Source organism: Lithobates pipiens, unplaced genomic scaffold (genome assembly GCF_037356315.1).
Source record: "Lithobates pipiens isolate NorthernLeopardFrog02 unplaced genomic scaffold, aLitPip1_a1.2 Scaffold_48, whole genome shotgun sequence".
Lineage (NCBI taxonomy): Eukaryota > Metazoa > Chordata > Amphibia > Anura > Ranidae > Lithobates > Lithobates pipiens.
This window is the reverse complement of record NW_027507872.1, coordinates 2,854,671-2,881,240: the sequence shown is the minus strand read 5'-3', so window position 1 is coordinate 2,881,240 and position 26,570 is coordinate 2,854,671. Positions and strand designations below refer to the sequence as shown.

The window sequence follows — 26,570 nt, the reverse complement described above, 5'->3', positions numbered from 1 at the left end:
CAGTGCCAAATGCCAGTGTCACCCATCAAAAAAAAAAAAAAAGCCACCGCGATTTCCTAATATTGGCATCGGCCAGAGAAAAAAACCATATTGGTCAACCTCTAGTACCCACAGACTTGAGGACTGCACCCAAAGGCAATATCCTCATACCTCCACTGGAAAAAAAAAAAAAAAAAAGTGAATGCACTGAAGACCAAGTTGCGGCCTTACAGATCTGAGCCATGGAGGCCTGGTGATGCACTGCCCAAGAAGCACAAACTGCTCTAGTAGAGTGTGTAAAGGGGAATCTTAGCCCTTAATTTAGAAGTTTGAATTATAACTTGCCGAACTCACTTAGGAAAGGCAGCGTCAAGACCCACTGTTGCTTTTTAGGACCCTCTGGCAGAATAAATAAGACATCAGTTTTACGATAATGAGCAGTGGTCTTTAAATAGATTTTTACTGCTCTCACCACATCAAGACAATTAACTTTCCTTCCCTGGAACATTGATTTTGAAAAAAAATAAATAAAATAAATAAAAAGTTGGCAGGACAATAACTGTTCAGGTGAAAAACCTGAATATACTTTTAGCAAAAAGCCTAGACAAGGGCGTAACACCACTCTGTTCTCATGAATAATCAAATATGGCTCTTTTCAAGGAAGAGCAGCCAATTCTGAAACCCTCCTTGCTGAGGATATAGCAAAATAAATAAAATACCAGCTTCCTTGTCAGAAGGACTAAGGGAACATGCTGTATCGCTTCAAATGGTTGTTTTTGTAACACTGACAAAACAATGGTCCCAATGGCTTAAAGGTGATTTAACATATTAATCCGCAACACCCCTTGCATAAAAAACACCAGACTAAAGAAAGCACAGCAATCAATCTTTGAAATAGTATCACCAACACATCTATTCTGCATGCAAATGGATTCTTTGTTCTGAACACAAAGTTAATTAACTTTATATTGAACTGGAGTGGACGCTAGATCTACGTCTTGAGTCCCCCATCTTTGACAAACAGCCCGAACATATGTCAGGGTGAAAAAAAAATAAAAAAAAATAAAAAACATTCCCCTGGGAATAATCTACTGGTGAATTAAGTAGTCAGGTACCAATCTTCTATTCCCAGAACAAAGACTGCGGATAGGCACGGAATATTTATTTCTGAGAATATGGTTCACCTCTGTGCTGAGAGATTCTTGGTGCACCCTTTGGTGATTGATATAGGCCACAGCCGTGGCATTGACGGATTGGATCCTGTCAGGACAATCCCTTAACCTGGAAGTCCAGGCTTTCAGAGCCAGACGCACTACCCAAATCTCTAGGATGTTAATGGGCAAGGCTCTTTTGGTTCTTAAACACTGTCCTTAGACAATGGACTTCTGTTTACCACTTTCCAGATAAGTGGTCTGAAGGATTTACCTTCTAGCAGATTCTTTAGCAACCACCAATTGAGGATTTGGGACACCCATGGAGACAGCAGGATTGGCACGACCAAAGCTTGGATTGTTTTATTACAAGCAATCAAAAATGGGATTTTGTACTCACCATCAAATCCTCTCTCTGAAGTTCATTGACAGACAGTTCCTTTAATTCTGTGCCTTAGGGATATCACGTCACCTTCGGGGGAGGACTAGGCAGAACATGCAACGCGTGTAAAAACAGCAAGACTGCACAGCACCACCCAGGGGGCGGTCCCTCTGGCTATAAGCCCTCACCCTGCAGCTCAGTTCGTCAAAAAGCAGTACAAACATAAATAGGAGAGGTGGGTGCTGTGTCCGTCAATGAACTTCAGAGAAAAAGATTTTATGGCGAGTACAAAAATCCCATTTTCTATTTCGTTCATTGGCGGACACAGCTCCTTTAATGCTTGACCTTATTAACGTCCCCAAGCAGTGTCAAAAATGAGGGGTGGAAAGAGCAGGTGTCAGCAACAACAAAACAGAACATCTTAGAGGAGTTGCCATCTTAAGATGGCCACCATCAAACCCAGCGGCTAACTTAAGCATCCAAAAGATGCTTTTAGAACAAACTTGTAACTTAAAGTGTAAATTGCAACCTTACACAGCCACCTGCAGACCTTGCGGCCAAAGCAAGCATCCAAAGATGCGCTTACGTCAACTTTGTAGAATTTAGTGAAAGTGTGAACGGATGACCAAGTCGCTACCTTACACACCTGGGAAACAGATGCTTGATGTCGGAAAGCCCAGGAGGTTCCAATTGCCCTGGTGGAATGAGCCATGACAGGAAAAGGTGGCACACGGCCCTTTAAGGCATAGGCATGAACAACGATCTGTCTGATCCGAGAAATGGCGGACCGCCAGACCTTTTTTCGGACCAGCCACCGAGACAAACAGTTTGACTTCCAGAAGGGAGCTATAGCAGACAGATACAACTGTAGAGCCCAGACCACATCCAGGGAATGTAAGGCAACCCCTTTCCAGGTGTGTGGGCTTAGGACATAAGGATGGTAACACAATGTTCTCATTTAGATGGAATGCCGAAACCACCTTTGAAATGAAAGATCTGCGGATGTAGCACCACCTTATCCTTGTGGATGACCAGGTAAGGAGACTTGCATGACAAGGCCGTCAACTCAGAAACCCTCCTGGCAGATGTAATAGCCACTAGAAAGACTACTTTCTGAGAAAGCGTTAACAAGGGAATCTCCTTAATGTTTTCAAATGGCGGTTTCTGAAGCGCCGATAGCACCAGATTCAGATTTCACCGAGGTCGAAACGGAGGGACATGTCGAACCCCTTGCACAAAAGTACTCATCAATGAGTGAGTCGCAATGGGACGTTGAGAAAAAAAAAAATAATAATAAAAAAGACAGCCAAGGCTGATATCTGTCCCTTGATGGTGCTTAAGGCAAGTTTCTGTTCCACTCCTCGCTGCAAACACAGCAGGATCCTGGAAACTGAGTATGTGCGTGGATGCGACCCCATCCTCATACATGGAGATGCAAGCCTTCCACGTACGATTGAAAACATTTCGAGAAGATGACATAGTGAAAATTAACTGAGTCTGACAGACCTTGGTCCCTTAGTACCTGGGTTTCAACAGCCATGCCATTAAAACCAGTGACGGTAAAGCAGGATGAAGCATCGGACCTTGCAATAGGTTTTCTGGCATCGGCAGCCACCAAGGAAAATCCACTACCAGTCGTACTAGGTCAGCATACCAAGGACATCGAGGCCAATCTGGGGCAATCAGAATCATCTCGGCCTTCACCCTGTGCAGCAGACGTGGTAGAAGTTTGGGGGGGGTGTAGAGGCATAAATCAGCCGCTGCTTTTAAAATTCAAGATCAAAAGTCCTATATTTCACTATATAAAAACGCACTTTACTGTTATAAATACGTGTAAAATGCAAAACTCCAGTGGGTGTAACATGTCTGCTTTACCAGTGGGGTGTAGCAAGATGGTGTCTACGGAACGTCACTGCCGTTTGGGAGGCACAGTGGTGTAGTGGTTAGCACTCTCGCATAGCAGTAAAAAGGGTCGCTGGTTCGAATCCCAAACACGACACTACCTGCCTGGAGTTTGCCTGTTCTCCCTGTGCCTGGGTGGGTTTCCTCTGGGTACTCCAGTTTCCTCCCACACTCCAAAGACATGCAGGTAGGTTAATTGGCTTGTGTCCAAAATTGGCCCTAGTATATGAGTGGGTACCTTGGATTGTGGGCTCCTTGAGGGTAGGGACTGATGTGAGTGTGCAATGTACAGGGATAGGGACAATTGCAGACACTCACTCAGGATGGACTGGTGTCTTTATTCAACCTTACTATGTAGCAAACTGTGATGGGTCGCCAAATATGTCGTTACACCGGCCAGATCAGATCCACGAGCAGTTGAGTGGCGATATCAGCGCGCAGCTCACCACTGCCAGGCGTACCAAGATGGCCGCCGCTCCGGCTGAAGCCATGGCCTTTCCTAAGGCCGAGGCAGCGGAGCGCTCCGTGGATCATGTGGTGTTGATCCTAACAGGTTGACCCGTTTGGATCATGGATCGGTGACTATCCGTTGCACCACTACCACCTAGGGGGTCTCGTGTACTGGCCACAAACTTATGCAACTTCCGATTGAGCCAAGAGGTCCACATCTGGTGTGCCTCACCCTAGGCAAAGGAGCCGGAAGACATCCAGATGCAATGACCATTCCCCTGGGTCCAGCATCTGAAGACTTAGGTAGAATGCCTGCCAGTTTTCTACACCTGGGATGTATATGGCCAACAGGGCAGGCATGTGCCACCCTGCCCGCTGGAAGATGTGAGCGACCTCCATGTGTAACGCACTGCCATTCTTCTTGGGACTGAAAAGGCCCACTGCAAACTTCCCCATTCATTGTAGATGAACTTATCAAAATAAGTCAAATACGGAAACACCTTGGGCATGTCTCCTCCTCAGAGGAGTAATCGGTTTGCCTTTCTTTCCTGATCACCCGAGGGTAACCCCTCATCCTCTACCCATTGTTCCCTTGATAAGGGATCTAAGGTGGCAGAGGGGGATCTAACACTTCCTATCCTTGGATAGCAGATTAGAGGTCGACCGATATGGGTTTTTCTCTGGCCGATGCCGATATTTAGAAATCATGGCGGCCGATAGCCAATATATGATGCCGATTTTTTTGGGCCGATATGTTAGGCCGATTTTATTTTATTTATTTTTTTCCTTTTTTATTATTTTTTTTTTAATCCCCCTTGATCTAACACACCTTTCCCACTGGGGTGTTTTTCAGGCGCATTTGGGCTAAAAATAGCACCTGTAAAGTGCCTGCAAAATGGCTCCCCTGCAGTCTGTGTCAAAGACAGAGTGCTTTCACACTGAGGCGATGCGCTGGCAGGATCTTAAAAAAGTCCTGCAAGCAGCACGTTTGGAGTGGTGTATACCGCTCCTCCACCACTCCTGCCCATTGATATGAATGGGCACCACTGCCGAAGCGCATGCAATGCGATTTGGCAGCAGTGCTTCATGGGCGCATTTAACCACTTTCAGACCGGACCATTTTGCTGGTAAATGACCAGAGGTCTTTTTACAATTTGGCACTGCGCTGCTTTAACTGGTAATTGCGCGGTCATGCAATGTTGTACCCAAACAAAATTTGCGTCCTTTTCTTCCCACAAATAGAGCTTTCTTTTGATGGTATTTGATTGCCTCTGCGATTTTTATTTTTTGCGATATAAACGTAAAAAGACCGCAAATTTTGAAAAAAAATATTTTCTACTTTTTGTTATTAGAAAAATCCAATAAACTCAATTTTAGTCATACATTTAGGCCAAAATGTATTCAGCCACATGTCTTTGGTAAAAAAAAAAGTCAATAATTGTATATTTATTGGTTTGCGCAAAAGTTGTCACATCTACAAACTAAGGTACGTTTTCTGGAATTTACGCAGCTTTTAGTTTACGACTGCCTATCTCATTTCCTGAGGTGCTAAAATGGCAGGGCAGTACAAAACCCCCCCAAATGACCCCATTTTGGAAAGTAGACCCCCTAAGGAAATTGATAAGTGGCATGTTGAGCCCATTGAATATTTTATTTTTATTTTACACAAAGTTGTCACTAAATGATATATTGCTCACACATGCTAGGGCATATGTGAAATGACACCCCAAAATAAATTCTGCTGCTTCTCCTGAGTACGGGGATACCACATGTGTGGGACTTTTTGGGAGCCTAGCCGCGTACGGGGCCCCGAAAACCAAGCACCGCCTTCAGGCTTTCTAAGGGCGTAAATTTTTGATTTCACTTCTCACTACCTATTACAGTTTTGAAGGCCATAAAATGCCAAGATGGCACAAAACCCCCACAAATGACCCCCATTTTAGAAAGTAGACACCCCAAGCTATTTGCTGAGAGGCATGTTGAGTCCATGGAATATTTTATATTTTGCCACAAGTTGCGGGAAAATTACAAACTTTTTTTTTTTTCACAAAGTTGTCACTAAATGATATATTGCTCACGCATGCCATGGGCATATGTGAAATGACACCCCAAAATAAATTCTGCTGCTTCTCCTGAGTACGGGGATACCACATATGTGGGACTTTTTGGGAGCCTAGCCGCGTACGGGGCCCCGAAAACCAAGCACCGCCTTCAGGCTTTCTAAGGGCGTTACAGTTTTGAAGGCCATAAAATGCCAAGATGGCACAAACCCCCCCCCCCAAATGACCCCATTTTGGAAAGTAGACACCCCTAAATTTAGGGGTACACTAGTGAGACTAGGTAATAAATGGCGGGTGCCCTGAAACTATAAAAAAATAACTAACCAACCAGCGTCACCTGTAACAGTTATATGGTGATCACTGGTGAAAGGGTTAACTAGGGGGCAATCAGGGGGCTTTATGCGGTAGTATATGGGGGTCCCTGGCGCTATAAAAAGCTGCGGCGAACCTAAATACCTACCTGCCTAACTAGCGTCACCTGTGACACTAATACAGCGATCAGAAAAACGATCGCTTATTAGGCTGGGTTCACACTGGAGCGATGCGGGAACGCCACGAATCCGCGGCGGGTTGCCGCATCGCATGCCTCCCGGCGGCAGTTCACACTGCCCTATGCGAACTGCTGGGAGTGTCAGTGAAATGTTAATGACACCCCCAGATCAGTTCGCATATCGCAGTGCGATCTGCAAACTCGGATCGCATGGTGTGAACACCCATGCGATCCGATTCTGCTGCGGGCCAAAAAAAGGGTTCCGTGCGAATTTGCGGCGGGTGCGATGCGAATTCAGCCATACTATCTGTATGGCTGAACTCGAATCACACAGAGATCGGATGTGATTTGCACTGCGAATCACATTCGTTCTCATAAACTGCTGCAATGTGAACCCAGCCTTAGTGACACTGGCGACTGGGGGTGATCACGGGGTTAAACCTTTATTGGGGGTTTAGGGGGGTACATTAGAACTAAAGGGGGCTAACCCTAACTGCCCTAACAGTTATTACAGTCACAAATGACACCAATGCAAAAAAAAAAAATGACATTGGTGTCACTGTGACTGGGGGGGGCAGGGGTAATGGGGGGGTGATCGGGGGGGTGCGAGTGTGCCTGGCATGTTCTACTGTGTAGTGTCCTGTTGGTGCAACTCACCGATCCTCTCTCCTCGGTGTCGGAACGAAAAATACCGACACGGAGGAGAGATTACATCACTTCCTCTCCTGTGTTTACATTACAGGAGAGGAAGTGATGTCACGGAGGATTTTCATTCGTCGGGAGCGATCGCGAGGGGGTGGCCATGAATGAATGGCCGTCCCCTCATCCGGGATCGCTCCCGAACGATTACCGACCGCCGCAGGCACCGGGCGGGGGCCCGATCGGGCCCCCGACCCGCGGGAAGGCAAGGACGTACATGTAAGCCCTTATGCCTGCCCGTGCCATTCTGTCGACGTACATCGTCGTGCAGGGGTCGGGAAGTGGTTAACCTCTTCCTTGGCCGCTAGCTGGGTTAGATGTGCCCCACTAGCAGCCAAATAGCACCGCTAAAATGATGGTAAAGAGCCGCTAAAACTTGCATTTTACCATCAACGCCTGCCCGCTCCAGTGTGAAAGCAGTCTTCATAAGTGATACAGAAAATTTCTTACATTTAAACATTAAACAAAACAAACCTCCAATCAGTTTACTTGTATGTATGATTTAGATAAAAAAAAAAAAAAAAAAAACTATATATTAAATAAAAACAGGTAATCAAAACTTTGACGAAAAAAAAAAATGGGCTAACTTTACTGTTTTTATTTTATTTTTTAAATAGTGTATTTTTTCCCCCCAAAAAATGCATTTGAAAGACCTCTGTGCAAATGCCGTGTGACAAAATATTGCAACAACCGCTATTTTATTCCCTAGGATCTCTGCTAAAAAAATATATATAATTTTTGGGGGGGGTCTAAGTGATTTTCTGGCAGAAAATACAGGATTTTTACTTGTAAGCAACAAGTGTCAGAAAAGATTTAGGCCCCTTTCACACATGCGGATGATATGTCCGTATTTCATCCATCCGTTTGCGGATGAAATACGGACATCCATTCATCCCTATGGGATAGCGGGTGTCTGCGGATGAGCATCCGCAGACACCCGCTATTGTCCGCCTCCGCAAATGTCCGATTCTGCAGACGGAGGAAAATCCTATTTTTCTGTCCGTCTGCAGAGCGGATCGGATGAACACGGACACACGGTCCGTGCTCGTCCGATCCCCATAGAGGAGAGAGGAGAGCGGAGAGCTGACAGGGCGGTCCCCGCACAGTGTGCGGAGACCGCCCTGTCCGCAGCCGGCTCAGCGGGGACAACGGAGCGATCCCCGCTGAGCGAGCGGATCATCACGGGGCGGATCATTACTGATCCGCCCCGTGTGAAAGGGGCCTTAGTCTTTAAATGGTTAAACTGAGAACTTCTACACACAGATGATTTCATTCATTCAAGTGTAAACATTGCATCTTTCTGTTCTTTTCTTGGCAGCCTGCCCAGAGAGGAGGAAGACGTTTCTATGGCAACTTACACTGACTTCTATTACAGAAGTCATTTCAAAGTCCCTTTGCAGTTCTATATCTGCTTTTTACCAGCACAATCGGCCGATGCCGATTAAAAAACTGCAAATATCGGCCGATATATCTGTCGACCTCTATAGCAGATGCGGTTAAATTTGCTAATTTTCCTTTTAGGCCCTGCAGGGCAGAGGAAAAAACGCATCCTCAATCGTGTATAAAGGGGCTGAATGTTTTCCTCCTGACGGTGGAGGCTGTCATCACTACCTAGGGAAAACGAGTCAGTTTTAAATAAAAGGATGTTTATACCTTCTTTTTGGGCAAAAGTATCTTTCCTGCTAGAAGTCATTTGGATGTATTTAACCAAATTCTCCCCAAATAGTTGATCCCCATATAAGGGGAAACCAGTCAGAAGCTTTTTTTGCAAGATGCTTAGGCTGATCGACCCTTTAACCAAAGGGTCCTATGCATGTGTTTTAGCACAAGCCCAAGGCGGGATTAGAGTCCCTTTATGGCAAAACATAGTGCCCTTGGTAGTTTGGCTATTCATGGGCCTGTTGTGCAGGGACCTCCCTAACGACCTCCTGAACTGGTTGTTTTAGGGACTGAAAGGTGCCTATTGCAGCGATTCCAGACTGAGAATGGTACCTGCCAGGAAAGAGGGGGGAAAAAAAAATTAACAAAAAAACACACCTTCTTATATTTAACCACTTGCCTATCAGTCCAAGGTCTGGCATTTCTCTCCTACATGTAAAAATCATATTTTTGCTAGAAAATTGCTTTTTTTTTTTTTGCAAAGACCCTAAAGAACACAATGGTGGTCATTGCAACTTTATCTCACACGGTATTTGTGCAGCAATTTTTCTAATGCGTTTTTTGGGGGGAAAACAGTAAATTTAGACCAATGTTTTTGCATAGTGTGAAAGATGAAGTTACGCGGAGTAATTAGACACCCAACATGTCACGCTTCAAAATTGAACACGCTCGTGGAATGGCGCCAAACTCCGCTACTTAAAAATCCCCACAGGCAAAGCTTTAAAAATGTTTGCTGGTTACATGTTGAGTTAGAGTATGTCTAGGACCAAAATTATTTCTTTAAAATGATTTCTCTCTAACATTCGCGGTGATACCTCACATGAGTGGTTTGAACAGTTTTCATACGTTGGCGGGACTTACGTATGCATTCTCTTCTGTTCTCACGGGGACAGGGGTGCTTTAAAAAAAACTTATTGGTAATTTTATATTTTAGCTTGATACTTTTTCCCCCAAAAAAATTGTTGCTCGCTTTTACTTCTATTACAAGGAATGTAAACATCCCTTGTAATAGGAATATGGCATGACAGGTGCTCTTTAGGCCTCATGCACACGAGACGCAGTTAAACGCGTGTTCAGAGGCAGTTGGACACTTTTTTCAACTGCTCCTGAACTCATTCAATGTTATCCTATGTGTCCATGCACACAGTCTCGTTTTTTGCCGTTTTTATGCAGTTGCGTTTAACCTCGTTTTTCCAGAAGCAAAAAAATGGGTTCAGACGCAAAAGTTTCCACGTTTCAGATGCAAAACGCCGCTACCGCGTTTTGCCGTGTTTTCGTTTATAAGCGTTTTTAACCACTTGGGATCCGCGCTATTGCCAAATGACGGCATTAGCGCGGATCTACTTTTCCGGGACTACGTCTATTGACGTCGTCCCGGGTATGAGCGGCCTGCGCGCGCCCTGAGGGGCGCGCTCTGTGATCGGCGAGTCCGTGAGACTCGCCTGATCACCGATCCGTGTAAGGGGTCGATCCCGACCCCTTATCACGTGATCAGCTGTCAGCCAATGACAGCTGATCATGTGATAGAACGGAGCCGGTAATCGGCTATTATTCCTCCTCGCGCTGACAGCGCGAGGAGAGAAAAAAAAAAGCTGATCACCGGCGGCCGTGATCGGGACATCAGTCCCGATCACAGCCAGCAATACAGCTGACCACCTGCCCCCTGCCAGTGCCCACCTGCCCACCGCAGTGCCATCCTGAATAAAAGTAAGTGCCCCCCAGCAGTGCCCATAGTGCCACCCACAGTGCCACCCAGCAGTGCCATCCAGCAGTGCCATCCAGCAGTGCCATCCAGCAGTGCCCACAATGTGCCTCAAAGGTGCTGCACCCCAGTGCCGCCCATCAGTGCCCATCAGAGCCACCTATCAGAGCCACCTATCAGAGCCACCTATCAGAGCCACCTATCAGAGCCACCTATCAGAGCCACCTATCAGAGCCACCTATCAGAGCCACCTATCAGAGCCACCTATCAGAGCCACCTATCAGAGCCACCTATCAGAGCCACCTATCAGTGGTACCTATCAGTGCCCATCCGTGCCACCCATCCGTGCCACTTATCCGTGCCACCCATCCATGCCATCTTATCTGTGCCCATCTGTGCCCATCAGTGCCCACCAATGCAGCCCATCAGTGCCCACCAATGCAGCCCATCAGTGCCCACCAATGCAGCCCATCAGTGCCCACCAATGCAGCCCATCAGTGCCCACCAATGCAGCCCATCAGTGCCCACCAATGCAGCCCATCAGTGCCCACCAATGCAGCCCATCAGTGCCGCCTAATCAGCGCACTTCAATGAAGGAGAAAAATTACCCGTTTGCAAAATTTTATAACAAACTATTAAAACATGATTTTTTTTTTTTTTTGCATCTTTTTTTGTTTGTTTAGCAAAAAATAAAACTCCGAGCTGTAACTAAATACCACCAAAAGAAAGCTCTATTTGTGGGAAAAAAAATGATAAAAATTTCATTTGGGTACAGTGTTGTATGCCCGCGCAATTGTCATTCAAAGTGCATCAGCGCTGAAAGCTGAAAATTGGTCTGGGACTGAGGGGGGTTTAAGTGCCCAGTAAGCAAGTGGTTAAAGGTGACCTTTTTTTTTACATTAAAAATCTCAAAAATTATTGCAAATGATAAAAAACCATTAGAAAAATATTTTAAACAATTGCAAGTGGACAATCCACAACTTGTGGCAAGTGACATGGCAGGTGGCAAGTGACGTGGCAAGTGGACAATCCACAACTTGTGGCAAGTGACATGGCAGGTGGCAAGTGGACAATCCACAACTTGTGGCAAGTGACATGGCAGGTGGCAAGTGATGTGGCAAGTGGACAATCCACAACTTGTGGCAGGTGACGCGGCAGGTGGACAATCCACAACTTGTGGCAGGTGACGTGGCAAGTGGACAATCCACAACTTGTGGCAGGTGACGTGGCAAGTGGACAATCCACAACTTGTGGCAGGTGACGTGGCAAGTGGACAATCCACAACTTGTGGCAGGTGACGTGGCAAGTGGACAATCCACAACTTGTGGCAGGTGACGTGGCAAGTGGACAATCCACAACTTGTGGCAGGTGACGTGGCAAGTGGACAATCCACAACTTGTGGCAGGTGACGTGGCAAGTGGACAATCCACAACTTGTGGCAGGTGACGTGGCAAGTGGACAATCCACAACTTGTGGCAGGTGACGTGGCAAGTGGACAATCCACAACTTGTGGCAGGTGACGTGGCAAGTGGACAATCCACAACTTGTGGCAGGTGACGTGGCAAGTGGACAATCCACAACTTGTGGCAGGTGACGTGGCAAGTGGACAATCCACAACTTGTGGCAGGTGGCATGGCAGGTGACATGGAAAGTGGACAATCCACATCTTGTGGCAAGTGACGTGGCAGGTGATGTGGCAAGTGACGTGGCAAGTGGACAATCCACAACTTGTGGCAGGTGCCGTGGCAAGTGACGTGGCAGGTGACGTGGCAAGTGGACAATCCACAACTTGTGGCAAGTGACGTGGCAAGTGGACAATCCACAACTTGTGGCAGGTGACGTGGCAAGTGGACAATCCACAACTTGTGGCAGGTGACGTGGCAAGTGGACAATCCACCACTTGTGGCAAGTGACGTGGCAAGTGGACAATCCACAACTTGTGGCAGGTGACATGGCAAGTGACGTGGCAAGTAGACAATCCACAACTTGTGGCAGGTGACGTGGCAAGTGACGTGGCAGGTGATGTGGCAAGTCACGTGGCAATTGGACAATCCACAACTTGTGGCAGGTGATGTGGCTGGTGACGTGGCAAGTGGGCAATCCACAACTTGTGGCAGGTGACGTGGAAAGTGGACAATCCACATCTCGTGGCAAGTGACGTGGCAGGTGACGTGCCAAGTGGACAATCCCCAACTTGTGGCAAGTGACATGGCAAGTGGACAATCCACAACTTGTGGCAGGTGACGTGGCAGTTGGACAATCCACAACTTGTGGCAGATGACGTGGCAAGTGACGTGGCAGGTGATGTGGCAAGTCACGTGGCAAGTGGACAATCCACAACTTGTGGCAGGTGCCGTGGCAAGTGACACGCTAAATACAAGTACACTGCAGCTCTCACAGCTGCTGCTACTCACTCTGGTCTCACAAAATTGCTGAAATAGTTAATACTACTGTTTTTTGAGCTGGGGAGGGTCTATGATGTTAGCTTAACTAAACGCTTCTAGACGCAAACGCGGTAAAAATCGCGGCAAAACGCGTGTTTCTAAACACCGGTTTTAGCTTTCAAAAACATGTGTCCAGCAGAGTTTGCATCTGCGTCTCGTGTGCATGGAGCCTTACAGTGAGATATGGGTCAATAAGAGCCCACATCTCACTACTAGGTTGGGAGGCCTAAAAAAAAAAAAAAAGTGCACGATCACCGCTTCCCCGCTGAAGTGGCACGATTTTTTTTTTTAATACAGATGCCGGGTGTGACGTCATAGCATCGTGCCCAGCCTTCAGACTCCAGCGACCACCTGGTCCGCCGAAAATCTCTATTCTGAACATCCGGGGCCAGCGGATCCTGTGTCCGACTCACCGATCGTAGTGGTGAGTCAGAAGCACCGGAAAGGCAGCGGGGGGGGGGGGACACACACGCAGTGGCGTGAATGGATCCGGCTGTGGAGGTTTTTTAAAAAAAATCGAGCATGGATCCCTCAAGAGCTTTTCAGAGCACATCTTCACTTGTGACCAACACCTTAGACACTGGCAAAAAAAAAAACAAATGTGCTCCTGGAAGGAGGAGGAGTTATATAGGGAGTGAAGTTCATTGATTGGGTATACCAGTGTCAACACCTGAAGCTGGCCCATAACCCATTACTTAAGGCTCTGTGTCCCTGATGTACAATAAATACATATTGGCCTAGCTGCCATAACCCCGGTATCCTCGTCTTCAGTGACCAGTCCAAGACAAAAGTGGTCTCTGTAGCGATCACTTATGGGAGGCGGGAGAGGGCCCCCCTCCCGCCATCATGTTTGTCCCCTGCCTGGGTATGGATACAAGTGAGGGGGAAGATGGCCCCAACCCATCTCCATATCACTGTGGGGCGGAAGCGACTTCGAAATGCCATGTCCACCCATAGCTCTTAAAAGGCAATTTTTTAAATGACTTTTTAAGCAATTAAAAATATAAAGTAAAAAAATAAAAAGTTTTAACCAGGTCCCGACAAGCTTGTGCACAGATGTGACTAGTGCCCGCATATGAAAACTCTGTTCAAACCACGCGTGAGGTATCGCCGTGATCGGTAACTCAAAACATGCAACTTGTAGCATTTTATAAACGTCACCTATGAAAATTTTTAAGGGTAAAAAAAGTTTGTCGCCATTCCACAAGCGGTCGAAGCGTGACATGTTGGGTATCAATTCACACAGCGTAACATTATCTTTCACAATATAAAAAAAGAAATTGAGATAACTTAACTTTTTTTATGAAAAAAGTGTACTTTAAGACTGCTGCACAAATACGGTGTGACAGAAAGTATTGCAACGACTGCCATTTTATTCTCTAGGATGTTAGAAGAAGAAAAAAAAAAAAAAAAAAAAGTATGGGGGTTCTAAGTAATTTTCTAGCAAAAAAACGGTTTTTAACTTGTAAACAACAAATCACAGAAAGAGGCATAAGCGGTTAAGTACCGTATCTTTGCACCATTCAACGAGCGCTCGCAATTTTAAAGCACATGTTAGGTATCCATTTACTTGGCATAACATCTTTCATATTATACCAAAATATGGGGATATTTTATGTATTTGTGTGTTTTTTTTTTTTTTGAAAAAGTAAAGATTGCATCAACCACCATTTTACTCTCTATGGTCCCTGCTAAAAAATATGTTGGGGGGAGGGTCAAAGTAATTTTCTATCACAAAATACTGATTTTTACCTGTAAACAAGTTTTAAAAAAAGGCTGGGTCCTTAAGAGTTTAAATTGCATTTTTCTGCCTCCTTCAAACCTCCTCCTTTTTTGTTTGAAATGCACAACTAGATGCAGTCAAGCTCCATGCAGACTAAAAATCCCATAGCCTACCCCATCTCCAGTGTGCGCAAGAGGATGGCTACATTCCTACATACAATCGGACCATGGAGAACAAGTGTAGCCAACAGTATAAGACCCCTTTCACACTGGGGCATTTTTCGGGAGCTCTCGCGTTAAAAAAAATAAAATAAAAAGGCGCATCTGTAAAGTGCTTGAAAGACGACGCAACTGCAATCCCAATGTAAAAGCCTGAGTGCCTTCACACCGGGTGTTTTTCAGGCGCTTTAGTATATATATATATATATATATATATATATATATATATATATATATATATATATATATATATACATATACATACATACATACATATACACACACACACACACATATATATATATATATATATATATATATATATATATATATACACACATATATATATATATATATAGCACCTGAAACAATCCCAATGTAAAAGTCTGAGTGCTTGCACACGGAGGCTCTGCGCTGGCAGGGCATGAAAAAAAAATTCATGCAAGCAGCTTATTTGCAGCGCTGAATTCACCGCTCCTAAAGCTCCCATTTAAAGTGCCTGAAAAAGCGCTTTTGGCAGCATCATTTTGTGGGCGCTTTTAACCCTTTATTTGGCCACTAGCAGGGGTTAAAAGCGCCCCAATAGCGCTCAAAAAACGCTGGTAAATCACTGCTAGTTTAAGCTGCGCTTTAGGAGCGTTTTTTTTCCGGGTGCCGACATTGTGAAAGGGCTCTTAAAGCACTTGGGATTGCAGATGAGGCTTCTTTCAAGCTTTTTTAACGCTAAAGCGTGTGAAAAAACGTCCCAATGTGAAAGGGGTCTAAGTGGGATCCAGAAAATAAATGATAAAAGGGACTGGGTGATACAAGCAGGAGAAATGAAGGATTCATCTGCTAGATGACCGCAGGATGGCCCCTTTTGCAGGCCTAATAACTATGTAAAATATTAAAAATGGGTATATATACCGTTTAAAAAATTCTGTAAACCATTGAATCATCCTGCTCTGCACATGCTTGTTTGCTTTCCATTTTTAGGACTAAAGATTTACTGTTGCTCAGGGGTTCTTGGCTGCAGCAAAACGGCAGCCCTCAGCAAGGAGGAACCATGTTAGGGGTTCCAAGTAATGTTTTTTTGCACGTTTCCTTTCACTTGAATGGACTGCCCAATGCAACAAAGAAGCTCCTGTATGTTTTTTGGGGAGTGGAGCATGGCCAGCTTTTTCAGCACAAATTTGCTAACCATATTTGGGACGCTGCAATTTTTGTGCAATCTGGAATCACTGGCAGAATCCTGGGTATTCTGCCCATGATTACAGATGCACAAAGTGTGATGGGGCCTTAGCCTGGTTTTACAATAGAGCTTTGTGCATTTTTTTGTAGGAGACTGCATTCTATACACAACTTTGCCAAAAACACAGACATTACATGCGTTTTGGTGCATTTCTATTGACAGCTATACAAATCAAAAATCGCACCAACGTAGCACTGGTAGCTTTTCCAAAAGCGTGCTGTACTGCATTGAAACGAATATTCACCACTGAAAAAGTAACTTCCATTGTCCTGTGCGAATGAACACATGTGAAATGGGCACTGGTGTGAGCCAGGCATTACAACTCAACATGGGAGATTCCAAGTGATTGAACGGCACAAAAGCTCGCCTCGTCTCACACGTGTACGGCCTATGACTTCCTATCTGTATTCATCCCCCACCCGACCTGAGCCGCGCACCATGATATCGGATGTAGACAAAGCCATAAGTCACGTGGGCCGTACAAATCTCTTTTTTTTTTTGCTAACCTTACTTGGCTGTCCAGGTACATTTCTAGACATGAGGACGAGGACAACCACATCGCCAACTGTAGAAAGCGCCTTTTACGGATAGCACTCGACCCCAGAACAGCCCGACTCCCAGCCCACAGATATCACCACACTGCCCGCTAGTACCGCAATCACAAGTGTAGGAAGGGAACGGCTGCCTCGAACGAGGAAAATAAGCCATAGACAACAACGACCGCAGCACCTACGTCGTGTGCTTATCTGTAGCACGTTCCCGCCTTACATTTCAGCCACTGCTCAGGCCTACATAACCCGCCACCACTTTCTCGTTATGGCACCGGGGCCACCTTCCGCTCCTCTCCCGGTACTCACCAGGCAGTGCCCAATACGTCGCCTCTCTCCACCGCACTCCCGTTCTGTCTCCCGTCTTGCAGTCGAACTAGGCCGCACAGCGACTCAGCGGAACTCACCGTGTCATGCGGGAGGATTCATCCGCCTTACAAAACAGCCACATGCTACAATCAAGCCACGCCCACTTCCGGGACTATGAATGGTTTCTTCTCTCTGTGCTCTGCAGCGCGTAACGACAAGAAGCTATGAAAAAAAAGTTCGCTTGAGGGACAAATGTTGAGAATTCCTTCTATTGTACGGCTGTATTCGGGCATTTCTAAATCCCGCAACGCAAACGAGTGTACAGTAGACCAATTCGGGGAAAATTTATGACTACAACCAAAAACCTGTTGTGGCTTAGAGTAAACCCCAACCATCTACGTCTTTGTGACGACAATCCCTCCCGTGTACTGCATTCGGTCATTTCTGAAACCCGGAACAAGTTTCAATGGGCCGATGTTCTGGCAGATAGTGTCCTGCCATCATATAGTGTCCGCCCCGTACTGCGCGTGGGCAGAAGAAGCTTCGGAAAATCTCTGAAGATGAATGGCGCCTCACCAGCCCCACCATCCAAGCGGACATAGGGTTCGGAAAATTAGAGGGCCACTCGCCTCGCTGCGCTCGGCACTTTTTTATTCCTACTCTATGTCCACTTGGATGGTGGGGCTAGAACCTGGACTCACGGCGCAGGCGCCGTTCATCCTCGGCTGTTTTCGGAATCTGTGTGTGCTGTGTACTGCGCATGCGCAGTACACAGCGGACACTATCCGATGGGGGACCATATATGATAGGACACCGGATTCTGAGTTTCGGGCTTAGAGATACAGCAGCAGAATTAAACTTTTATGCAGAGCATTCAATAGTACCGTAAAGCCCCGTTTTTATGTGTTTGTATAGTATGGATTTTTTTATCATTATTTCGTACTACACACATAGTTTGAAGCAACTTAGGCCTCATGCACACTGGACATTTTTACAGCTGCTCCTAGGGTCATCTGCCTCTAATCTCTACTGCATGTTATCCTATGTGTTTCTGCACACACACACGGGTCAATTTACTAAAACTGGAGAGTGCAAAATGTGGTGCAACTGTGCATGGTAGCCAATCAGCTTTTAAGGTCAATTTGTTCAATTAAGCTTTGACAAAAAAAAAAACCTGGAATCTGATGTTTATGTACAGAGCTGCACCAGATTTTACACTCCCCAGTTTTAGTAAATCAACCACATAGGCTTTTCTTTTGTAAAACTTTATTGGGTATGGTCACATATCGTGACATACAATTGCAATATTAGTATAGTAATGACAGATATTTTATCTTTTCATTATAAAATACAGAAACAAATAACGAACAGATACAGTGTGAAGAGAGTATCTATTATCAAGAGGCTACATGTCTCCTGTGCTGTTGTCGGCCTATTGCTTAAGATACATTCTGGGTTACAGTCGCCAACTATGTACCGGCCTGCAGAAGTAGGATGCCTAACATGGAAACCCACCTCCTGTCTCATATCGGCCGCGGTTAGTGAAAAGGTCTGGATTGACTCTGATGCCGCCCAACCCAGCCCCCACACCAGAACAGGGGGGCAGCCAGTAACTCAGACAAACCTCTCCCAGCATTTTTCCCAGGCCCAAGCCACATCCAAGCCCCTCCAGAACACCAGAGGGAAGCAGAGCAATACTGCCACCTACTTGAGGACCCACCTTCCGGCGGTGGAACTTTGGTAATACTTAGCCATAACAATCTGAAGGGACACGTAAACCAGATCCCAATACAATATTGTAATCAAATAAGGGGTGATAGTAAGAAGGGGGTAGAGAAAGAAGGAAAGGGGAAAAAAAAGAGGAATGTAAAGGAGAAGGGATCGGGATCATACCTATAGGCTCTAGATAGCTGTCATCACTCGCACTGGACTCTCTCCTGCAGGGCAATTGTCACGTCTTCCAGTGCAAGAAGAGGCAATGTTCTTTGTCAGTGCTCCAATCAAGGGGAAATCCATTCTCCCTACCACTGAGGTCGGTTGGGCTGTCTAAGAGCTGGTTCTGCCAGCTCTAACAGTGCTACATCTTATCAAATATGTACACTGCTTTATCAGAAATATAACCATAAAATGCTAGTGGGTAAAATACTGTGGAGTAATAAATATCCACTATAAAGTGATATTAGTGCAATGCTTAAAAGGTATATATAAACATATACATATCATGTGATAAATAAAACCGTTTAAGTAAAGTGACAGTGTGCATTCATGTGAAAAATATCTGTATGTTTCAAACATAAAAGTCCACAGGATCGTGAATAACAATTGATCCAAAAAACTCAAAAAGAGAAAGGAAATGAAAGTGCTTCTGTGTGCTGTGCAAAAATTCAAATTATGTCAATCCATGCGTGCTCCAAAGTCCATGCGATTCAGTAAATGCTGTGAAAGTGATCCTATAGCAAGATGCTGTGTTCTCCCTCAGGTGCTCCCCCCTAGATATTGAACGCTCACCTTAAGCCCCATACACACTATCAGTTTTTCTGCTGAGTTTTTCCTTCAGATTTACCAAAACCATATAATATGAGGTCAAACCTTAGGAGTTTCCATTTGTATGCAATCAGGCAGGCCCTTGCACTGCATGGTTTTGGTAAATCTGAGTGTATAGGGCTTGAGAGTGTGTGACCTTGCTGTTAGGCTTGGTCAATACACGCATTAGAACCACTTCTGGGTTCAGCAGTATATCCGAAATCCTGGATTGGTCACCCCTATGCCTCGGTATATCAATAGAGAAAGGAGGACTTCATGGTATAGTATGTTTAAACAATTTATTTAAACACAGTAAAAAATCCCACATAGGGTACTGTGATAACATAATTTTAATGTTTGCATAGCACAGAGAAGCACTTTCATTTCCTTTCTCTTTTTTTCTTCTTTTTGAGTTTTTTGGATCAACTGTTATTCACTATCCTGTGGACTTTTATGTTTTAAGCATACAGATATTTTTCACATGAATGCACACTGTCACTTTACTTAAACAGTTTTAGTTATCACATTATATGTATATGTTTACATATACACCTTTTTAGGTATTGCACTAATATCATTTTATAGTGGATACTTATTATTCCACAGTATTTTACCCACTAGCATTTTATCTCTAATATCCTTCCAGAAAGGTACTATCACTTGGCAATCCCACCATAAGTGTAATAGTGTTCCTTGGCCTCCACAGCCCCAGCAGTATAACTCAGTTAGAAGGGTATATCCAGGCCAGGTCAGTAGGCACCCTATACCAGCGTGACAAGATCTTGTAATTTGTCTCTTGAATTCTAGAGTCTATAGAACTTGAATGAGTAAGCTGGTACAAGTGTGTCAGTTGAGTGTTAGTGAATTCCGGACCACGTCTCTCTTCCAAGCCTGGATATATACAGGTTTAGCAGCCGATGAGGGGGACCCCAACAGTTGGTAAAGTTCCGAGACCATATGTGGTACGGGTTCATCTGCTATAAAAAGCGCTTCAAAATATGTAAGGGATCTAATTTTTCTCATGGAGTTGCCGTGTACCTCAAAAAAGTGGTGTAAATGTCTATACCTCCAAAAGTTAATTTAAGGTCCCCCGGGTCTAGATGTCAGAGATTCAAAGGATATCAGTCTGCCATTCCTCAATAGTTTCCCACAGCTAGCATTCCCATCATCCACCCAGGTTCAAATAAAGCCATTTGTTTCGCTGGAGGGAATAAGAGGTACCCTCCCAATGGCGCCAGTAGGGACAGACAAGTGTACTTATTCGCCAGCAAACCATGGATCAACACTTCCGTCCAAAAGTTTTCTTTTATTGAGAGAGATCAGTTTCAGAGCTACACATGGCCCCTTCATCAGTCATGTGATCACATGCCTGACGAAGGGGCCCTGCGTGGCTCCAAAACATTGCACCTATTTCTGTGATGTGATCACTCTCTCAATAAAACAATTCTTTGGTCGGAAGTGTTAATCCATGGTGTGATGGCAAATATGTACTCTTACTTGATGTTTCCAGGACCCAACTGGTAATTGCTACAGCACCCACTATTTTAAAAGCCATACTTTCCAGGAACGTGTGCGATAGGAATATTGACAAGAGCAGGGACACAGAGGGGGCTAGATCTGGCATTCGGTTGACACGATCCCATATCTTAAGTGCATGGGTCATCAATGTGGATATATCATCTGACAACCCTCTGTATTCCCAAGAGAGCCACGGGGCATAGAATAAGTTCCTGCCAGCCATATATTTCTCCATAGAGATGTTTTTTTTTTTTTTTTAAAGTTTTGTTGTTCTGGGGGGCTATATATAAAAATAAATAAATAAATATATATATATATATATATATATATATATATATATATTTATTTATTTATTTATTTATTTTTTGCCTTTCTTTTTTTGTTAGGACTGTTAATGTATACTGGTACTTTTACTGTGGCTGGTTGTTTTCCACAATATGTGGCCTGCTGTTGTTTGTATTGTACTAAACTGAATAAAAAGTCATTTACAAAAAAAAAACAACTATCTATTGTCTTTTGTCACACTACACTGCTTTATTTTGGTGACTGGGTAGGGCTACAATGTACCCCATACTCATTCACATAGGGAGGAGGCCGGGATCTGGGGGCCTCCTTGTTTAAGGGGGCTTCTGGATTCTGATAAGCCCCCACCCGTAGACCCCAACAACCATCGGCCAGGGTTGTTGGGAAGAGGCCCTTGTTGTCAGGTCACCTTGAGGCGAGGTGACAGATGCACACCGTAGGGATCAGGAGTGCACCGCAAGGTTGTGGACCCTACGGCTGACTGCTGCAGACGAGGGACAGATCCCACTGGGGTTAGAGCGTAAGATTCCCTGGGGCGCAGAGTCTAAGAGCCAGCAGGTGTTCACCAGCGCCTCTAGTGGTGAGGATGGACTTGGCTGCAACTGGCTCCAGGTCGCGACCCCCAGGGTCCCCCAGCTCACCCCCACAGTAGGCAACAGGAGGATAGGGATGGTGAGGGACAAAGCCAAGGTCGGGGCCACAAGCAGACAAGAATAGTCGGGGACACGCCAAAAGGTCAGGATCACAGGCAAACAGGGATAGTCAAAAATACGCCAAAGTCGGTAACGGAAAACAGTAGAAGAGCACACGGCAGGAAGCTAACACACAAAGGTATACACAATGGTTGATCAGCACTGATGGCCTGCAGTGCACAGGTTAATATAGGGCTCCCTGATAGGGCCTGAGGTGGAGCCATGCTTAGAGGAGAGGTTATAAAAACCACCAGGTGGAAGTGACTGGCCTCTAGTCTGAACACATGAGGGGAGGTAAGCAAACACAGGAAGATCACTGCATAACCATGACACTTGTTCTCATCAACATGGGGGCAAGGTGCTTTGGGGTGGGGAGCCCCCATGTCGAGGGCATGTGGTCTGGTATGGTTCGGGGGGGGGGGGGGGGGTTACTCATCTCATCCATTTCCTGACCTGCTGAGCTGAATGTTCAGATAAGGGTTAGGTATGCACTTTGGGGGAATCCCATGCTGTTTTTGTTTTGCGTGTCAACAGTTCTAAGTCACTGGGCTCAAGGTCAAGAGGCTCGCTGCCAAATTGCGAGCAAAAAACATATCTCAATTGAATGTATCTAAAAAAATGTGAATTAGGCAAGTTATAACAAAGTTTTAATTAATTGAATGATATTAGGGTACCGCTCAAATACAGTGTGGTGTAAGATCTTAATTCCATATTTAATCCAGATTACCGGGTCCAGGTAATCTAAAAAGTGTATTCGATTAGGATTTCTGCACAGAGGGAGGTTGGGGGAAAACCTGGTTGAGCTAGGCGGCCGCAATCCCTGAGCCATAGACCATTCCCTCATCACTGAGTGCATTGAGGCTGTCAATGGAGAGGGGGCCTTCAGACCACTGTAAACAAGGTGGAATAGCGCCTCATAGGAGCCCACACTGGCAGCCTCCAGAGACACTGAGGCATCAGCCAGAGGAGTAGTCAGCCAGCTGTGGACCACAGTCAATTGGCCAGCTAGGAAGAATTTGTGAAAATTGGGTACCACAGGGCCTCCTTCTCCCCATGTAAAAAAGTAATATCGTAAAGTGCTAAATGCTTGTTCAAATAAATAAACACACTGCAGGGGTGCTAAAAATCAAAGCAGTGCAGTGCCTTTACTTTTTACCATTTCTTTTCTTTGCACTTTACCAATATATCATTTTATGGTTAAAGGATTTTTTGATGCTTAAATTTATAGATATTTATTTCTGTTCACGTTGCTTTCACACACTTTGATTTTAGCACCCCTGCAGTGTGTTTATTTATTTGAACACGCACTTAGCACTTTACGATATAACTTTTTTACTTCTTTTATATTATATTGAATGAATTTACACCTTATATGAGATTAGATATTTATGTATATTTTCCTTGTTTTCATTATTAATTGGTGTAATCAGTTATCCATTTATCACCCTTTGAGAATGACTCTCTCTATTCAATGTATGAGCAGCGCAACACCAACATACTTTTTTAGTTTTAGGACTGCTCCTAACCCTTCATTTGAAGCATCTGTCTGTACTACAAAATCCTTAGTAAAATCCAGAGCTACGGCTACAATGCCGTCTTAAGCTTCTGAAAGCTTTTTCGGCATCGTCAGTACACTTTACCATCACAGACTTTGTGCCTTTGGTCAGGTCAGTCAATGGTGCAGCAATGGTGGCAAAGTTGAGGATATACTTCCGGTAGTAGCCAACTATGCCCAAAAATGCTCTGACCTGCTTCTTGGTTAGGGGACAGGGCCAGTCCTGTATGGCTTTTACTTGTACCCTAGGTACTTGGCTTCCTCCACCCCAATTGCACATTTTTCTGGATTGATGGTGATTCCTGCTCTTCTCAAGGAGTCTACGACTGCCTGAACTCGGGGAAGATGAGAATCCCAATCAGGGCTGAAGATGACTATGTCATCCAAATAAACAGAAGCGTACCGATGATGTGGACGCAAAGTTTTGTCCATGGCCCTTTGGCACGTAGTGGGGGCAGAGTGTAAACCAAATGGCATTCTTTTGTATTGGAAGTGGCCTTGCAGGGTAGAGAAGGCCGTTTTCTCCCTAGCTTCCGTGATCCGGGGAAACTGCGAGTACCCTTTCGTGAGGTCCAGCATGGTAATATACCTGGCAGGACCCAACCTCTCAATTAGCTCATCTACCCATGGCATGGGATAAGCATCAAACTTGGAGATTTCATTACGTTTTCTAAGTCATTGCAGAAGTGAAGAGTGCTGTTGGGTTTGGGTACCATCACAATTGGACTCGACCACTCGCTCTGCGACTCCTCAATGACATCAAGCTCGAGCATTCTTTTGACCTCTTCAGACACTGCCACTCTATGAGCTTCTGGGATACAGAAAGGCTTTAACCAAATTTTTACATTCGGTTCAGTTACAATGTCATGCTCGATGACATTGGTGAGTCCCGGCAACCCTGAAAACATGTCCCTATTTCTTTGAAGGAACTCTTTTGCTTGCTGGGTTTGGGGCCTAGTTAAGGTAGCAGCCACCTGCACCAGGTCGATCCCTGCATGGTCTCCTGACTGTACCGCTACCACCGCGGATACCTGTTCTCTGTCTCTCCAGGGTTTCAACAAATTTACGTAATAGATCTTGTATGGTTTTCTTTTCCCTGGCTGGTGCACCTTGTAGTTTACCTCCCCTACTTTTTCCACAAGCTCAAATGGACCTTGCCACTTGGCCAAGAACTTGCTCTCCACTGTGGGTATTAGGACAGCCTCCTGGTCTCCTACTTGAAACTGTCTGACTTTCACAGATCGGTTATACACCCTTCTTTGGGCATTCTGAGCCTTCTGCATGTGCTCCCTCACCAGCGGCATCACCTTAGCCACCCTCTCTCGCATTTGAGAGATATGCTCTACCACGGTTTTGTGTGGTGAGAACTCACTTTCCCACGTTTATTTTACCAGATCAAGCAACCCACCGGGGTCTTCGCCCCTACACTAGCTCAAATGGTGGAAGCCCGTGGACGCTTGTGGAACCTCCCGAATGGCAAACAAGAGGGCAGGATGTAACATATCCCAATCCTTCCCGTCTTTCTTGACCACTCTTTTTAGCATGGACTTAAGAGTTTTATTAAACCTCTCAACCAGGCCATTGGTCTGCGGGTGATAGACGGACATCTGCAACTGTTTAATCTGAAACAGTTTGCACAAGTCCACCATCACCTTTGACAGAAAAGGGGTGCCCTGGTCCATTAGTATCTCTGGGAAATCCCATTCGTGAAAACATTTGAAATAATTCCCGGGCAATGGCTTTAGAGGAAGTTTTCCTCAAAGGAACTGCTTCTGGATATCTGGTTGCGTAGTCTAGGATGACTAATATATATTGGTGCCCCCTTGCCGAATTTACCAGGGGTCCCACGAGATCCATAGTGATCCGCTCTAATGGAACCCCAATAATTGGCAAGGGTACCAGAGGGCTTCTATAGTGAGGCACTGGGGCAGTTAACTGGCAAATGGGACAAGATGCACAATATCTTTTAACCTCAGCCTTCACTCCTGGCAAGTAAAACCGGTCGGTTATCCTGGCCTCTGTTTTCTCTGCCCCCAAGTGTCCTCCCAGTGCGTCGTTGTGGGCTAGATCGTGTAGCATCCGCCTATATGGTTGGGGAACCAGCAACTGCTCTATAGTTTCCCCACGGCTTTCAGCCACTCAATAAAGCAAGTCCCCCTTCAATGTAAAATGATAAAACCTCTGCTCTGCCCCTGGCATTTGTAAGGCCCCATCCACAACAGAAACCTGCTCTCGGGCATTGACCAAGGTAGGATCCCGCAACCGGGCGGTGACAAACGCACCCCTGGGTACATCCAGGTCTGGGTGCACTGGCCTTGAGGATGTTTCCCCTTCACCCTCCTCAACCGGGAACTGCCATGGGGAGAGCTCCTCGTCATCCTCCCCCAGCATAACCTGTAATGGGAAGACTCCCCCCCCCCCAGAGGTTAACTCGGTTTTGAAACCTGAACCAGAATCATCCTTTAACGTAACATTCTTTCTCTGCAATATCATTATCAGTAACTGGTATCTCCGTATCAGTGGGGTATGTTGTGGGAGTTTCAGGCCCAGGTCCCTCAGACTCTGTCTCTTCCAGGCCCAGTGTCCCCAGTTCTCCTGGCGATCCTGGCAGCCTCATCTGTACCTGGCTCCACAGTTCTAAAAATAGTGGACAGTCCCACCCCACTATAATGTCATGTATTAAGCTTCTCACTACCCTGACCTCTTGTGTCACTGAGGTATGGCCATAGGACACAGTCACCGAAACCAAGGGGTACTCCATGGTGTCCCCATGGATGCACACTACACGTAGGGTTTTCCTTACCGGGCCAAGTCTCCCAATCACCCTGGCATGTACAAGTGTTACCATGCTACCGTAGTCCAGTAGTGCCCTGGCAGGAAGGTGGTTCACCCACACTTCACACTCGAACCGTCCTGCAATTGGATCCAGATGAGTGGTACAGACTCTTTGCACATAGAAGGAGCTTCTCCGACCCCTCCTGCAGTCCATAGACTCCTCCTGAAGTGGGCATTGCGCCCAGGTATGTCCCCAG

The 26,570-nt window shown here is 45.6% G+C and overlaps 1 protein-coding gene across 1 annotated transcript in view; it reads right to left on the bottom strand.

Annotated features, from left to right (window-relative positions):
• SNRNP70 (small nuclear ribonucleoprotein U1 subunit 70) overlaps positions 1-17,111 on the bottom strand; it is a 50,809-nt gene extending 33,698 nt beyond the window's left edge. Inside the window, exon 1 of the mRNA XM_077467169.1 lies at positions 16,948-17,111. The gene's annotated coding sequence lies outside the window, so the exon portion shown is untranslated. The remainder of the gene's footprint in view (positions 1-16,947) is intronic.
• Positions 17,112-26,570: the final 9,459 nt, after the last annotated feature.